Raw genomic sequence first — 13,236 nt, forward strand, 5'->3', positions numbered from 1 at the left:
TAAGGAGGCTCAGTAAGTTTCAGATGCTTTTGCAGAGTCAGATAACTAAGTCAATATTTGACTTAGGAGACTCCAAAATGCACCTTCATTGCACACACTACATGTACCCAGTTACTTGCAGTGATTCTGCTGTCTTTGTCATGCATGGTCAGCAGGTTACAACACCAAAGAAGAGTGGGAATTAAATACCCAAGTGAACCAGAGTACTTTGTTCTTCCCTATGACCACAAACCACTCCAGTCTTAGGCGACCAGTTAGCAAATGTTTGCTCTTTGTCCCCTACAGCCAGCTTAGAAACCTATCAGATGTATTAACCATAGTGGAGGAACTTCATTAGGAGTGTCATCCTTATGCATATTTACCCAAATGGTGCCTTTTTTGTTTTTCAAAATTAAAGTTAATGATGTTACTAAAACTCAACACAGAAGTGAACTACTCTTCATAAAAATATATGTATATATATATTTTAGGCCTTTAAACTATACATAATTTCTATTACTGTCTTCCCTAGACCATGAGAAAATAATAATTTATAGTACCACTCACTTATCAGATTGAAACATGGGGCACATTTTGATCAAAGGTAGCTGGGTTGCCTTCCTCCCTCCCTCCTTTCTTTCTTTTCTCTCCTTCCCACTTTCTTCCCCTTTCCCCATCACTCTCCTCTCCTTTACTAAATATGGAGCCCCTGTGCAGCTTATATCCTAGTGTGGTACTGGGAAGTCAGAAAATGAACACGTAAACAGAGATGCAAAAAATGGTACTTTCAGGCAGCGATAAGGGCTAAATAGGAAATAAAGCCGATAGATGAAATACAGAAAAATTGGGGCACAGCTAAATTACAAAGGGCCTTGAGGGGCTGCCAGAATGAGAAGACACCAGCATAATGGGAAAGGCTTTCCAGACAGAGAGAAGCACGAATGGAAAGCTCCAAGGAAGGAAGGAAGGAGCGTGGCCCGCTGAGTTCAAGGAGTTGATAGAAGGTTGCTGGGCTGTGGCAAGGCCCAGTAGTGAGAGGTCCTAGGAAGAGGTGAGGGAGGTTTGCAGGGTCAGATCAGGTATCTCTTGTATGCCACAGTCATGGGTCTGGGTTTTATTCTATGAAAACGAGGAGCTATTGGAGGATTTTAAGCAGAGAGTGACATAGTTTGATTTACACTCTTCCAAGATCACCTGGTTGCTGTAGGACAATACTAGAGGTAGGAGATAAGTTAGGGGAGTCTACTGAGTGCAGGTGAAAGATGATGATGGACCTGACTGGAGTGGTGTGGCAGAGATGGAGAGAATAAGATGAAGGTGGGGTGGATTTTGATAGAACTTGCATTGAATGTAGTGTGTGAAGAACTTGCATTTGATGGAACTTGCATTGAATATAGTGTGTGAAGGAGACGGAATATCAAGGACGACTAAAGGTTTACCTTGCGTTTTAGTTGCCCTTAGGACTAATTCTCAGATAAAAGAAAACACATGCTGAGTAATTCAAGTGAGAGACTCTAGCAAGTTATTCCAAAGAAATTGTCCATGACATGGTGAAAACTAGCCAGACTATAAACACAAAGCTGGTGTTCCATTGACCAGTGATGTAGTTTGCTTTTCAGGAGATGAAAGTTATTGCCAAGAGCTTTGCTACTTAAAGCATTGTTGGGGCCAGCAGCACTGGATCACCTGGCTGGAAAGATAGTCTTTGTCTCTACTCCAGTCCCATCGAATCGAATCTGCTTTGTTCATGTGCACATGAAGGTTTGAAATGTAGGTGCAAAGAGACATTTTAGCATACTGGAACCATATCTTTCGTTTTAAGAAATGTACAAAAGCACCATGCTTGTTTAGCATGAGTGACCTTTAAAAAAAAAAAGAGAGAGATTGCTTTCACTGGAAAAATAACAATAACAAAATACTAAACAGTTTCTGCAAGCTTGCTTCCAATCACCTTACTGACTAGATTTCTTTCCCTTTCCAGTGGTCTTTCTTTCCCATTTTAGTAATTGCACACAAGAGAATGGAAATCTGCACAAATCTGGTTACCAGGCTTCAGGGTTTTGTGGTCAGAAATACTGCTCTCCAGTAATATTTTAAAGGAAACATTACTTTCTTTAATTATAAATGGAGGTCATAGCAATTTCTGCACAGACCCCTAAATGTTTTATGATGTTTTTAATGAAAAAAAGGCAAAGGAGCCAGCACGTCAATATATCACACACACCAGAGCAGCAAAAAATTATAATAAAAATCTATGTACTCAACTACATTTTCAACTGGCAGTGAATCTATTGAGAATGGAACCATTTATACAGAGCTAATTTCTTACTTGAGTTCAGGGGAAACTCACTGGGAAGGCCACTGCCCTCTCTCCCCGCTCAGTCTGGTTTTCCTGCCTGGAGAAGTCACCTAAAAATGGAATGCAAAAGCCATCTGTTTAAAAACCAAATCAAGATGTTTTCCAGAGCAGTGGTGCTGATATCACTATATTGGTTTGCACAGAGGGGTTATTAATCAAAGTTCAATTCAAGTCAACAAGTATTTATTGAACACCTATAATACTTAGGTTTTTTTGATTTATGTGCATATAGCGCTACTGAAAGTTGCTGATTGAGAAGTTTCCACATTGACAATTTTAAAGACAAAAGAGGTGAACTTTCCTTAAAATGCTTCTGATTATGGAGATTTAATCCCACTGTCGGAGTATTAAATTTATTATGTCTTCTTTCCCCTTGTTTTTAAATATCTGAATCTAGCAGTACTCTTTAAATGCCTCCTCCTCAGAGAAACCTTTCATGCCCACCCAATCGAACATCAATTTTTGCCCTGGTTATGCCTTCATACGCCCTAGTACTTTCCTTTCATAGCACTTAATACATGCTGCAGTGTTGTGTGTCTTTATTTGCTTGTGCTCTGTCTTCTCATTAGAACAGTCCTCATGAGAACCGGGGCTGCTCTGATTTGCTCTCCACTGAATCCCAGCTGCTTAGTGGAGTACCCGTCCAGGCAAATAATAACTATTTGTTGAATGAATACACAAAAGTGTTAAACTGTCAAAATCTTTTCTCTGCTCCACTGATTACCTCCTCATTTCAGATGCCCTGATTAAACTTCGTCTTTCTCTGAATTTCTTATTCTTCATTTGTTCATTCACTTAGCAACAGTATGTGTCTGGGTAGAATGTGTTTGGTAGAAAAAAATCAATATTTTTTGAGGCCTCCCACTTTAAATCTAAGCTGTTCTAATCATTTCTTGCTGTATTTAATTTCTGATTTTTCTTACTAGTAAACTAGATGATCTCAATCAAGAATTTTTATCAGTTGCTAAACAGTTAAGTTTGATATGTAAGTCATTGGTAACAAAATTTCCATTAAAATCACTTGCCTTCTTCTATATTAACCAAATGAATTACATATTTTGAAGAAGCAGCCTGAAAAGACCAATCTATTGTAAAAACACATAAGGAACACAGAAATAGGTGACCAATGGTATGGTATCTACAACACAGCTGCAGCTAGGCTGACAACAAACACGAGGCAAATAAAACCAATGTGCCACAAATAAGGACCATAAATCAAATGGAGAAAGAAAGCAAATACCTCAATCTCAACTTGTCTCCAGGTCAAAACCTCAAAGCTGCATTTCAGTGGATATGTTTAACAGGTTCACAAGGAGCAAGACAGAGGTTTGGAGAAATATTTAGGAAAAAAAACCTGAAACACTGTTGTTTCCAAGGGGAAAATAATTCTGTAACAGTCATTTTGACTCTACCAATCTATTAGGTCCAGAAAGGGTGTGAAGAGGGACCTGCATGTACATTCCATAAAATTCCCAGTACAGGATCAAATACCTATTAATGTGGTAAGTGTACTTTTTCATTATACAAGAAATGAAGACCATTTAAGAAAGTTCAGGAAATAAAGGGCTGTATCCACACTTTTTTTTTTTTTTTTTTTTTTTTAGAGACAGTCTTTGTCTGTCACTCAGACTGAAGTACGGTGGCATGATCTTGGCTCACTGCAACTTTCACCTCCTGGGTTCAAGTGATTCTCCTGTCTCAGCCTCCCAAATAGCTGAAATTACAAATGCCTGCCACCACACCCAGCTAATTTTTGTTATTTGTGGTAAAGACAAAGTTTCACTATGTTGGCCAGGATGGTCTTGAACTCCTGACCTCAAGTGATCTGCCTGCCTTGGCCTCCCAAAGTGTTGGGATTCCAAGCATGAGCCACCACACTCAGCCCTCCATCCACAATTTCTGACATCACCAGGGTTCACAGATTAACTAATAGTAAAAATGGGCAGCAAAATAATGTTTGTCATCTATTCATCAGTTTAATATACTTGCTTGTCAAGATTACTGGGAGGAGCTTAGTGTATTGATTTGAAAAGAGGGCATTGAATGCATTCAAGTTTAAAAGGAATGTTTAATTATAGTTATTTATATTCCCCCACTTTCTACAAGTTCATTGCTAAATAATCAGAGGTCTGAAGCTGGAGGAGACTTTGAAAGGCCATTCAGGCCATTACACTGACTGTTTTCTCAGCTCTCTCAAGTCTCACTGGTGGTGGGCTCTGTAATGGATTCACATTCTTATTAACATCCTTTCCGTTCCCTCCTGGTTGAGTACTGGCAATATAATACTAGTAACACAGTTTGGAGAATTTCCCTTTACTAAAGGGGTGTATCTGAGTATTCCAAAGTTATCTTTGACACAGACTAGTTCAGGACTGAGACACTTTGGCTAACAAGATAAGACCAGATGCTTGCTATTTACCTTTAGAAAGTTCTAGAGAAGGCAACAGGAAGTGAGCTTCTCCCATAGCCACGTGAAAAACATTAGAGATAGTAGATGAGGGAGAGGAAAAAGCAATTCTAGATAATATGGTTGAAAAGATAGATTTTCAAACACTAAGCCTATGACTAGAAGAGGGTAAAAATAGGCAGCAAAATAATAGTGGGTGTGAGCTGCTCCTTGCTGCTTCTCATGAGATATTACAAGAAAGAGATGAGCTTAAACAAGAAGTTTTTAGTTTGCAAGGAGAAATATAAGGGAATGAGGATAGAGTCCAGCAACTAGGTGTTAGGTTATATGATGAGAAAAGGTGATACAACTGTTGCTTTTCTCTCACGGGGGAATATTTCAAGTGGGCTTTGATATATCCACCGTCAGTGTGAAAGAGATATATGGGTAGAAAAGAAACAAAGGTGAAATATGTCTAGTGAAGAACACTGAGTGTAGTTACTGGCACAAGGAAGTTAATGGGCACCAATAGAGGAGAAGCCCACTATGATTTTGAGGAAATCATATTGCCAAAGAAACCACAGGAGCAGGCTGCAAAATTCTATGACTATTCCACCCCTAAACAGATGCTCAGTCCTGAAAATTGACATCAATAGAAATGAAATTGTGAAACACGCTTCCCAAAGTAGACCACACATAAAGCAATGGAAGGTGAGAAGCACACACAAACCTGTCAATGAATGGAGCCAGAGGACACAGCAAATAACTGGAAAGGAAGTTTTACCCAGACAGCAGAAAACAGTTAAGAAACTCCTCCCTGCCGACACCCCCAGTGCCAAGTCAAAGTGTATCTCACTGCTCATGCAGGAGAATTGAATTGTTGCCATTCATCAGAATGGCAGTTTTTAATGAAGTTATACCGTTCCTGAGTCACCAACTATGTACACGTGTTCTGGCAAAGTGGGGTAGATAACTTGCCTTTTATGATATGTCAAGATGACAAGGTGCCAACTCCAGACCTGATGGAAAGGATTTAGCATCACCAGAGATCTTGAATGTTATAAGAGTTTGAGATATTTTGGGTTTCTTCCCTTGGGAAATGTGAGACTATTGTGTGCGTGTTAGAGGGGTGGACTGCAGCTGAGATTCAGATGTCCACCAAAATCCATCCTCCATCTTCTATACATGCCTGGCCCGTGGTTGTCTAGCCACGTTACATTTTCCAGCCTTACTTGCTATGACTTAAGACCATTTAAGATCTCCTTAATAGAGCATGAGGAAAGTGATATCAGAGTACCAGATGGGGACCTTCAAGAGAGCTGACTTGCCCCCCTCATACTTTCCTGTCCCTTGCCGTAAGTCTGAGTATGGACACATCCACAAGCCAGCTTTAACCATGCATTCTGCATATAAGAATGTCCCAGACCAGAGCTTCCCAAACTTCAGTTCACGGCACTGGAAAGTTTAAATAATCTTACCCCTAGGCCAAAAGAAATATCTAATGATTCAATTTAAAAGCAATTAGTTTCAAAAAACTTAGTATGTCCTAATCTAGTAAGCACTTGAAACAACAGTTAGAAATTGAGAGACAAATATTTGCATTTTATTCTTAATCATTACTAATAAAATTTGTCCATTTGTTAAGCATCACACAACTTCTCAAATACCACCAACCTCAACACTGATTTTTGCAAAATACTAGCTTTTTCAAATCAACAATTTCTGAAAAACAGCTTCACAAAGATATGCCATCATTGAAAAGGGTGTAGTGTGAGGTCTGACATTGAAACTGATCTTATTTGCATTGTGGATTTCTGTGTTGGAACAATTAACATTATCCTAACTGATACATAGATTAAACTTTTGAAAGACTTTCAAAGAAATATAAGAGAATGTCACATTGAATCAGAATGAGGCATGGGTTTCCCTAATACAGCATTGCCTTTCTTAGGGCTGAACTAAGATGTACAAGGAAGAATAAGGAAGAATGAGGAAGAAAGTAGAAGAACGTGGCAGGCCCCCTCTGGGATATAATCCTCCAAAGAGCTCAGTGAACCTCCAAATGGTCTTCAAATACACACAAGACTATCATTCCTAGTCTTCTTAGGAGTTGAATGTTCAATAGATAAATCTTAATGAATGTGTAGAAATTTAAAAAACATAAATTATTTTACGTTTTTTATTAATTCAGCAAGTATTTACTAAACACCTACTATGTACAAGTTACTGGATATCAAAATACATACAAAATCCAAAGTACCATTACACATAAAAAAATATTCTTTGCAAGCTACCCTTAGGTAGAGCAAATCCCCATTCCACTTATGCATTGGATTCTAATACCTCGCTAAGCCCAAACTCACTGTCCACTGTTTTCAACAGAGAGGAAAACATAGATTGGTGTGAGATATTTTTCTTTTGCACCATATTCATCATCCATCTTTACTGGGTTGTTTATTCATCAATTGTGTTATATTTTTCAACTATTAAAGTTGAATCAAAGAAGCTGTTTTTTTCTTTAAAAATCTAAATAGGAAGCTAGAGATTCTGAAAACTGAAAAGGGGGTGAGCAATGTTCTTTATGGCTTCCTTGATTTATTCTTGGGAGTTTTAAGCCCTCTTGTATCTCCTCTCCTCTATAAGCTTAAATCATCAGCTGTGATCCAAACATGTCATGCCTGAAACTTCTCCCTTTTCCACTTGGGGAACTCTACCGTCCCCTTTGAGACTTAAGTCAAAAATGACCTTTCCAGTGTAGCCTTCCTCACTGGCACCCAGAAATAGTGACCCCTCCCCTTCTTCAGGCTTTCCCACCACTTTATACACATGTATGTGAATTCAAGCATCCATACTTCTGTTACAGTACTTTTCAAATTCTATAACCAGTTTGGGGTTATATTTATTTAAATCAGGAGCTGGCCAACTTTTTCTGTAAAGGATCTGATAATAAATGTTTCCGGCTCTGTGGGCCATAGGGTCTCTGTAGCAACTACTCGGTTCTGACATTGCCATGGGAAAGTGGCCATAGACAAGGTGTAAATGATGGGTGTGGCTTATTTTCAGTGAAACTTTGGTAGCCAGCTAGATTTGGCCAAAGGGCAATGGTGTGAGGATTCCTGATCTAAATCTTTAAGACAAAAAGCCTCATACTGCTTATGAAGTCTCCATAGGTCATTTATCTTCATGGAATTTGCCAGGTCCTCTTCAGCCATTTCCCCAAATTCTGGGTACCATTAAGATCCACTTTTGACTGACAAAATTTTAGACTTTAGTTTACAGTATATAACTTACATCCAATATGAGGTGGTTGAACTGCACATTCAGAAAATTATACTGTAATAGGCATACCGATATACGTGTGTGTGTGTGTGTGTGTGTGTATGTATATATATTTTTGCTGCTGTTGTTTTTCTTTTTGGCTGATAGTATTGACCCATACAGTGTTTTACATTTAACTGGTTAATGTGTATAAATAGAGATATTAAACATTTTTTAAAAGAAGGTGTTTACTGTTTTTCTTGACAAGTTGGAGGACATGGCTTTACCTACCTTCCCTTATGGTAACAAGTCACTGGATCTGAGTAACGGCTGCTCCTTTTAAAAGGAGCATGTAATCTCTAGTTTTTTATAGTCATTACTACTCTCTACTGTCTCTCCAATGTTTAGTCCAAATGTCAGTTGCCATTTACCATCTTTCATCTGCCAGCCTCTTGATGTTACCCATCTGGTTCCTGTGGTAATTTGGGTTTGTAACCCTGATATAGTGTTAAGAATTCCTGCCAGGCGCGGTGGCTCACGCCTGTAATCCCAGCACTTTGGGAGGCCGAAGCAGGCGTATCACAAGGTCAGGAGATCGAGACCATCCTGGCTAACACGGTGAAACCCTGACTCTATTAAAAATGCAAAAAAAAAATTAGGCAGGCGTGGTGGTGGACGCCTGTAGTCCCAGCTACTCAGGAGGCTGAGGCAGGAGAATGGCGTGAACCCGGGAGGCGGAGCTTGCAGTGAGCAGAGATCGCACCACTGCACTCCAGCCTGGGCGACAGAGCGAGACTCTATCTCAAAAAAAAAAAAAAAAAAAAGAAAAAAAAATTTCTGGGAGACTCAGACCACAAGTCCTTCGCTTTCTCTTCACCCACGCACACTTTATTCCTGTCCTGAACACTCAGGATTAGGTATACCAATTCCTGTGTGGGATGATTTTAAAACTGTATGCCTTGAAGCTGGGAGGGGCTCCAAACTCTCCTTGTGCTCTATATCCATCAAACCATCACTTCTCCTTTCATCCAGCCTTTGTTCTACTTCCTGATTGTCCACAGTCTCACATGTTATCTCACTTATCTACTCATCAGATTTTTTTAAAGTGCAAATGCCCATTCATTTTTCAATGATAAAATACAGACACCAGCTCTAGGCATCTTATAGTCTGTTAGAAAGTCCATCTGAATGTTTATTGTAGCCATTTGCTATACCAGAACAAACGAACACATTTTCAAATATAAAGTTAATTTCCTTACTGTTGACACAAGAGCAGTGTTTCTTTTCTTTTTTTTTTTTCTTTTTTTTTTTTTTTTTGATCACTTTTTCTCTCATGGTGTTAGGCTGCGCTGAGTTACACCCATTCATCTGACCTACCACCTGTCCTATACTGCACCCTGCATTTGTAAGATGGATGGGGGTCAGGGTGCATGAGACCCATAATAGCAGCCAATGTTTGTTGAGCCTTGTGTGTACCAAGGACTATCCTACATTCTCTTAACATCGATTATTTTGCTTAATCCTCACAATATGCCCATGGAGCGTATACTATTACTACATTCGCCTTACAGTTGAGAAAACTGTAGCACATAAAGTTAGACAGTTTGCCAAGGTCAAATGGAGGAACAAGGGTTCAAACTCCCTAAAAATCTGATTTCAGAGCATATTCTCCTTACCACTGACCGCTTAGTCCCCACCAGCTCACTGCCAGTAGATGACCATAGAACAGAACCAACCCTCCTATTCAAACAAGTTCAAATCCAAGGTATTGTGAGGAATCTACTAAGTAAGCTATCAAACTGAAATCTCACTGTAATAATATTGCATTCCAGAACTACCCATATTCCTATCTTGCTTCGTAATGAAAAGATAATAAAGATTTACTGTTCCTAGGCTTAAACATCCTGGGATATTGGTAAAAATTTTGATGGAAACTTTAAAAAACTGCATTATACTTTTTCAGCTTACACTGGGAATGACACTGCTCAAAGCTCTATATTCTCTGGATACTCTATTTACTGAGATTTTTATTTTTTTATGATCAAAGTGGGCATTTGGTTATAGCTGCTTTAAAGTTTTTCTGAGATAAAGATGAAAGTTATGCCTTAAAACAGGGAACTCTGGGACCTCCATTCCCATCTGTCTGTATTATAATGGACCTAAAATGACTTTCTGGGGAGGATCTTGTGTTGCCTGGGACTACTCCTATGGCTCATTGCTAAGCAAAACCAGGTATCCTTCTACCAAGACATATCTCATTGTTAAACACTTTAACTTCAGCAAGATATTAATTTCGCCCTCAGCTTGGCTGAAAAAGCACATGGCTTAGCACTTCCCGACAAAACAGAGCAGCTATCCTCCATGTACTTCTCAAGGAATATAACCTTAAACTCATTACTGATCCAGCAGTATCTTCAAAAACTTGGCTAATAGAAGATATACCTACAGAGGATTCCTCCAAAGCTATATCTTTGCTCAGACACAGTGGTCTTTCCTTTTGGCATAAATTACACAGAATGTGTATATATGTACTTTTTATCAAACATCAGGGATTGCAGAGACACGAGGTGTGGGATACTCCACATTCCATCCTGGATAGATGGCAGACCTTGAGAAAGTGACAAATCTGGACCACATCAGGTTAAATCTGATGAAAAAACTCCTTTTTTTTTTTTTTTCACAGAATTGATTTTCGATTAATTGTATCTTGGCAGATACACTGGTCCACATTGGGGAACTGTATAGGAAAGAGCTGATGAAGGTTATCACTGCGTTTAGGATGGATACCATTCATGACATTATACAGCGTCCTCTCTAGAAAAACTTATTGGAGAAATTTCTCTTTGGTCTCAATATCAGGCAGGATAGAGCTTCTCCAAGCAATTGGTTTCATTTCACTTATGAACACTATAAATCATGTTTGCCTCCTATCTTGGACGGCTAGAAAGCTTAGTGTCAAATATGTGACACTTCTTTACAAAGGAGGTAAGACTTCAGTGATGTGCTGGTTCTACTCCTGACCTTATTTCGCCCTTCAATTATAACTTTCTCTTTCCTTCATCTGTTTATTGATTATCTCTTGTTATACTGAAGACATTTCAGTAACACATTTTAGCATGATTTTTTTGGACAAGGAGGGATATAAATAATTTCTTTGGTGTTTTTTTTTTCCCCTGGAGACTTGTTCCACCAATGATCCAGGTAAATTCTGAAAGCCATCCTCTGCTTTTCCTTCTTCCTTGCACCCAACAACTTCAAATTCAGCAACTTATATCTTCGCTGCCATTACTCTAAGCTCAGGCCACCAGCAGCTCTCTCCTTGGCCACTATAACAATTCACCTGTTTCCTCCCACATGTCTAATCCATTCCCTGTCCATCCTCTTCTCTGAGCGTCAGTTGTGCTTGAAATCCTACATTGGCTTCCTTTGGCCTTAGGATATTATTTAACCTTCCTCGCAGGCCTTACATGTCCCTGGTAAATCGGAATGAGTGCTCTTTGATTGGGCCCATGGAACATTGCTTTACTTTCTTCCTGTTCTGGACATTTACGCATGCTGTTCCCTTTGCCTAGAAACCTCTTGTGCCATGCTCCTGGTGAACTTTTATTCAGTTCTCAATTTAAATGTTCCTTTCTTGGAAGGCTTTGGTGGCGTCTTAGATTTGGTTACATATTCCTGTTACACACCATCAGGAGCAGTTATTACTTGAGAAGTAGATTATCATATTTGATTTCAATTACTTATTGGACAGTTGATTCTCTCTGCCATGCTATAGGACATGCGCTCTGTCTGCCCTGTTTATTCCTCTATTCCCTATGCTAAGCACAGTGCCTAGCACATTTAAGCATTCAAAAAACACTGGTTCATTGATTGAATGAGAAACATTTTGATTAAAGCATCAGAAAGGATGATTTCTGGCTGGTATATCTTTAGTGGACCCACAAATTTCATGAAACAACCTGTAAAGTTGCTCTTATTCTTATATTAAAAATTATATTTGTTTACTTCTTGTCTATCCAATTTTCACTTTAAAATCAGGAAGAGGAAAAATGACACAACGTATCATTCCTAGTCTGATCGTTTATTCAGTTGCCATGAATCACCTAGGGTAGTGCAGCAATAGAAGACAAAGCTAGTCTTCAGAGTTCTGTCCTCTTATCAAGGGTTACTGAGTCATTTAGACTTAAAGGAAGGCTTCGGTTTGTGTGAGAGAAAACAGAGGGGAGAGATAACAGCCAAGTAATTCAAAAATATCATTTACTTACCAAAGTCAATGGTAGTTTCACATCCTCTTGCATAGCCAGTGTAATGCAAGCTAGTTATGACATCAAGCATTTCTGCCTTTTCTTTAAAGAGGTGGTTGTTACATTTTCTGCACACATCATAAAAAAATACAGCATCACAGACCTCTACTCTTGGACTGAAAGTACATAAGTAGACCCAGGATGGACGAACAGGTATCCTGGCTTCATTTCCTTTATTGTCCTATATGCCCAACTCGTTTGTTTGTAAACTTTAATAAGATGTTTCTGTTTGATAAAGATGGGGTCATGACTTGCATAAAGTGGAAAAACAAAGGGGAGGGTGGCTGAATACCTTCACTTCTGCTAAAACACACATTTTAAACTCAAGGTTGCTTCTAGAGCATTTCCAGACTAGTGACAACTCTCAATTACTTGCAAAGGGGAAAGGGGACTCCTGGGTTGCTGCAGTATACAATTTCACAGACTTGGCTACCTTCCATTCCTGGGTTCTTCGAGATGCTCCGTGCTCTACTGCAGTTACTTCGGTTACTTCCAATCAAAAGAATATGAACTAGTAGAATATGAACTAGTAGAGCAAAAGTTTAGTCAATGAGATATCAAACACTTGGATGTTCTGAAATATAGACTGCCATAAAGAAAGTAGAAAATCACATCCTGAAATTATCTGTGGGAGAGAATCCTCGGGAATCTCCTTAATGACAAATGAAGATTATCTGCAAAAAATGAAAAGTGGGCCAGGCATGGAGGCTCATGCCTGTAACCCCAGCACTTTGGGAGACTGAGGCAAGAGGATTCTTTGCAGCTAGAAGTTCGAGATCAGCCTGGGCAACATAGCAAGACTACACCTCTACAAAAGTAAAAATCAAAAAATTAGCTGAGTGTGGTGGCATGTGCCTGTAGTTTGAGCCCAGCAGCTTGAGGCTGCAGTGAGCCATGATGGTGCCACTGCACTCCAGCCTGGGTGACAGAGTGAGACTTGAAAGGAAAGG

At 39.2% G+C, this 13,236-nt stretch overlaps 1 protein-coding gene across 3 annotated transcripts in view; it reads right to left on the bottom strand.

Moving 5' to 3' along the window:
* Positions 1–13,236, bottom strand: part of LOC105488933 (retinoic acid receptor beta) — a 770,293-nt gene that overhangs the window by 467,798 nt on the left and 289,259 nt on the right. Inside the window, exon 1 of one of the 3 annotated variants that reach the window (XM_011753451.3) lies at positions 2,309–2,365. The exons of the other annotated variants lie outside the window; for them this stretch is intronic. The gene's annotated coding sequence lies outside the window, so the exon portion shown is untranslated. Of the gene's footprint in view, positions 1–2,308; positions 2,366–13,236 lie in introns of those variants that run through there. 3 annotated transcript variants of the gene reach the window in all.

The sequence above is a fragment of the Macaca nemestrina genome, chromosome 2 (assembly GCF_043159975.1).
Source record: "Macaca nemestrina isolate mMacNem1 chromosome 2, mMacNem.hap1, whole genome shotgun sequence".
NCBI lineage: Eukaryota > Metazoa > Chordata > Mammalia > Primates > Cercopithecidae > Macaca > Macaca nemestrina.